This window comes from Cibotium barometz, chromosome 64, assembly GCF_041138505.1.
Source record: "Cibotium barometz isolate CiBa-2024 chromosome 64, ASM4113850v1, whole genome shotgun sequence".
Lineage (NCBI taxonomy): Eukaryota > Viridiplantae > Streptophyta > Polypodiopsida > Cyatheales > Cibotiaceae > Cibotium > Cibotium barometz.
This window is the reverse complement of record NC_141109.1, coordinates 27,212,517-27,217,452: the sequence shown is the minus strand read 5'-3', so window position 1 is coordinate 27,217,452 and position 4,936 is coordinate 27,212,517.

Below are 4,936 nucleotides of genomic sequence, written 5' to 3'. Positions count from 1 at the left end.
AGATGCAAATGGATGAGATGTGATAAGGATAAATGTGGATAGATGTGATGAGATGGAATATGATGTGATTGGATGAGATGGAATATGATGTGATTGGATGAGAATGGATGAAGGACGATGGGAATACATATGATTGGACGTGGATTAAGAAATGTAGATTGATGTGAAACAATGTGGAAAGATGAGAGTTCTTTATAGAAACTGTATTTTTGACCTATTTTTAAATGACTGTTTTATGTCAAGAATGATGGGGAAGCATTTTGACCGTCTTGTGGAACGAGGTCGTAGGGAGACCTAAGTGATGACATTGCCACAGCTGAAGGAGAGTCAATGGAGAACATCTCGTGTAGTAGCAAGGTCGGAAAAGGTCTTGACTAGCCTCGGTTCGATTTAAATGGTGAGCTTTCGGTATGGCAGATGAGGGACCAAGGAAGCAGCCTATGAGTGAAGCCCTAGGTGACCTGTGAAGGATCCTAGAGGGTGCTGACCATATGGTGCTCCCCCAAAGATACCCATGCGTGCATCTAGGATGAAAATGGAACAAGGTGTTAGATTTGTTTTCTGAACTCCGGGATGGATCTGGTTGATTGACATTTCTGGTCCTCAACGGATGAGTCCATGGCTCTTTTATATGCATCTGTTGGTTGATCTTGCTGATCTTCAATGGGGATTCCATCTGGATTTTTATAAGTGAATATATTTTTGAGTACTATGATCCAGGAACTATTGAAAAGGCCCCTAAGTGGACAGGTGGTGAGTGTTCTGGTTGCCAATAATGCCATAGGTACACCGATGAAGGAATCATTGGAAATTAAATTGAACCGGATTTTTTGGAGGATTATGATCAATGATACTATGGTTTCATAAGTGTACAGGTGGAGAGCGTTCTAGTTGCCAATGTGCCATAGGTACACCGATGAAGGAATGATTGGAAATTAGAATTCAACCGGATATTTTGGAGGATTATGATCAATGATACTATGGTTTCATTAAAAGATTGTTTTAATAAAGACATTTGAATCTGTGAAAAAGGCAATTTCATATTGGGTGTGTAAGTGGTGTGACTATCTTAAAATTTGCATGAAGCGCCAGCTAAGGGACCTGGGAACTCTTTTTCATGGTACCCGAGACAAAACATAACCAAATTCCTAAATGGATCCTATCACTACAATGGTTGGGCGGTTGGCTAACCCATGGGACTGGATGGGATTAGGTTGAACTGATGGATCCCTAAAATGAGACTCAATTCTGTTATGGTACGATAGATGAAGTAATTCCCAGACAGTCCTTGTTCTATGGAAAAGAATCAACGGCTGTGCCTCTTGATGAGGAAAAAAGTGTTGGTCTCTATGATCCAAGTGCAAGTCTTTTCCTTGATTTGACTATGTGACTTATGCGTTCTCAGTGGGATCAGTTTGGTTAATGATGACCTTGACTACGTTAGAATAAAAATATCCTAGAGAAATCACCCGTGCTTTTTGGGTGAGGGAAGTTTTTTTGGGTTTGGTTTTGGAAGAATCGAGGGATTAGTCTCTTGTCTAGATATCCATGGATGAGGCCCCGAGTGAGAGGCTCTACCCTGCGTAAGAAGTGCTACTTGTGCTACTAGCAACCCCGAATTCGTTGCGCAGAGTGGGCAAGGATCTTTCAACTCACAACACAACCACCATGAAGCTTCCCAAGGGAAAGGTAACGATGATTCTATGGGATGGGGAGTGCATCAAATCTGATCCTCTCCCCACACTAGCTGCTTCCACAAAGGGTACTCTCTCACCCCCAACAATAACCAATAAGTCTTCCACCCCTCCTCTACTTCCACTAGAACTAAACCCACCAAGAGTATGGATTGGACTCCCGACTGAAAATGATCCACAAAGATGGAAAGCCCACATCTACCCTATGGTCCACATCGATCTCATATATCTTGGAGAGACGTGGAACACTACTCTTGGAAAACACACACTTACACCAAAAAACACTTACATTCATATTTCACATGAAATGCATTTAATGAGTGGGGTATTTCATTTCTAAAATATCTATACGCAATAACTAGTTGGAGTGCAAATTTCATGTCATAGATGCAGGAGCAATCCAAGGAGTGGATTGATGCCACTCACTACCAAATCAATTGGTGCAAAGACACGGCCACCATGACAGTTAATGGCAAACAAAGTCCTCTTGTGTCCCCAAGAGGATATCATACACACACCCTCACCCTCGATTTCCCTTCCCCCTCATGCCCCATCTTCATCACCAATAGTCTACCATGTTTTCCCACCATATGCCTCACCAAAGCCAATCGAAAGGGCACTGTCAACATGCTCTAACAATGACAATCAAGCCTTGCCATCGACATTCCCCATACCTCACCAAAGCCGATTAAGAGGGTAGTGTCGACACCCTTTAACATTGACAATCAAGCCTCGTTGTCGGCTCCCCATGCCTCACCAAAGTCAATCAAAAAGGCATTGTTGACACCCTCCAACAATGACAATCAAGCCTCGTCGTCGACATTCCCCCTCAACTCTATATCCTTGACCACCCACACTGCAAGCACCCCGACCTCTTATCTTTCATGACAATCAATGGTGGGTGGCCAATAATCTTCTTGCAGCTTAAGGATTCTACGATGGCTATAAAGAACTACGGATCCCAAAATGGCCATCTCAAAAACCCAAGCACAATAAGAAAAACAAGCCAACACAAACAAACCCTAATTCAAAGCTTCAATGTTGGCTACTCCCCGGTTGCCTACGCAGAGCACAATGCTACTAGGAAGGCAATACTCGCCTCTGTCTACCCAAGAATGCCGCATGTGATCATCCCCCACAACAACTCCCTAGGAAGCTGTCGGCAAAAGGCCGCATGGCTGCAAGTTTGGCAACAGCAGGCACAACCAAGCTAACAATGATGGGTGCCTACCACCGTACTCAAAGCTCACATCTTCCATGCAGGCAACACACACACATGTAGCTCCTAAAGCCACAATCACACCCCTAACCTCAACGTCGACAACCTCCTCTTAGCTCAAAGCCTCGTCAACCAAAAACCAAGAAGGCTTGTCAAGCATAGGCCTTCATCACTTGATAATGATGGGTGCCCAAACATCTCTTAGATGCCCAAGGCTTCCATGATGGCAATTCCATCATTTGGATCCCACGACATACCACTCCAGAGTTGGCAAAAACCACACGAACCAAGCTAGTACCTATCCAATCGTCGATGCAGATGGTTTGGCAACTAACGGGCAAGCAAGTCCCTTCTTCATCAACTAAATCCTATGGACTTGACCACACCCAACCCATGGGCACTCAATAGCTCAATTCGCCTAGCCCATGCAACACCAAAGGAGCCTCCTCCACAACTCTCCACCCTACCCCTCGACTTTGTCACCGAACCAAGAGGTTGTGCTACAAATGTAAGAGCTTATCTAACCACTCAAAGTTAAACTCAAGGGTAAGCGGACCAATAAGTACATGTAAGTCCTCACCCACATGAGGAAAAAAAGAGAGTCTCGATGTGATTAGTAATATCTAGGTGATTTGGACCATGGACACACCTTTTTGCCCTCGCCCATGCACAACACCTGCAATTCTCACAGGAACCTGTCTTATGCACACCTCGTGATTAGTAATATCTAGGTGATTTGGACCATGGACACACCTTTTTGTCCTCTCTCATGCACAACACCTGCAATTCTCACATGACTCTAGATTATGCACACACTACACAAAGCTTCACCATCGACAACCATCCAAGTAAATCTTTGGATGGGGGGACCATGATGGGTGTTAGCCTGGTCAATGACACAACCCATCACCTAGATCTTCTTAATCACCCCTGCTTCACTGTGCCTCATGCCTAATCAATCCTGCTCCTAACTTCTTCTTATGCTCAACATCTCTAGATCCTTTCCATCAACTACCACTCTTATCAATAGAGGATCCCAGTTTCATGAGCTACAATGATAGAAGAAGACAAACCACAAATAGCAAAAGAGAGAACACTGCACCTCGATAACTCAACACCCACAGGATCCAAGATACCGTGTCTTGATAAAGATGCTAGTGCTTCAAGTAACATTGTCATCAAAATTTAACATCTCTAAGCATAAAGAGTTTCCATGCAAGTTACCTCCTTGTCCCTTCCGAATTCCCCCCTCGCAACTTGCTTACTAACACCATCGTTTCAATAATTCCTCCTTAATACCACCACTTACCATGGGATACTAGTCATTAAGTATTTCGTGCTAGTCCACTCATTCAAAGTACTCTGACTGCTCTAAAGAGGATTTCCAACCACCATAAAGGCGACAAAAAGAAAAACTACCAAAAACAAAATAATGAGTACTACTGGGCACATACAAGAAAGTGACTTCATACGAGCCCATAAGACTAGATGGATACTTAATCACGTGTACTCCACTAACTTCTTTCCATCTTACTAACTCCCCCACTCCCTCTCATTTCCAGAGAGATAGGAGAACCAACCAAGTGCGACACTTCCCAGACAGTGTCCCTCGACAACCTCTTACCAATCACAAGGATGCGATCAAGTTTAGGAAGGGGAGTATGTTAACCACATATTGGTTAACACATTCCTATGACAACCATGTCCTCATACTTATGTGATGGGCACCTGCACTATATTGTAAGTACCGTCATTTGATGATGGAAATGCCCTAAAGATGCTGCCAAGTATTGAGATTCGAAGGACATACAAGAGGATCTTGGTGAGTTGGCCAAACCATAGAGAAAAGTCTTTGAAGTTAGAACTATGTTTTGGGTGCCTCGGGTCACTTACTCCCGGGTGGCCTTGTGGGAAAAGGCTTGGAACTATAAAAGCCCATTTCTCTTGTTTGTAACTTATTCTCCAATTTGTGCAATAGAACTAGAGTTCTCTCTCTCTCTCTCTCTCTCTCTCTCTCTCTCTC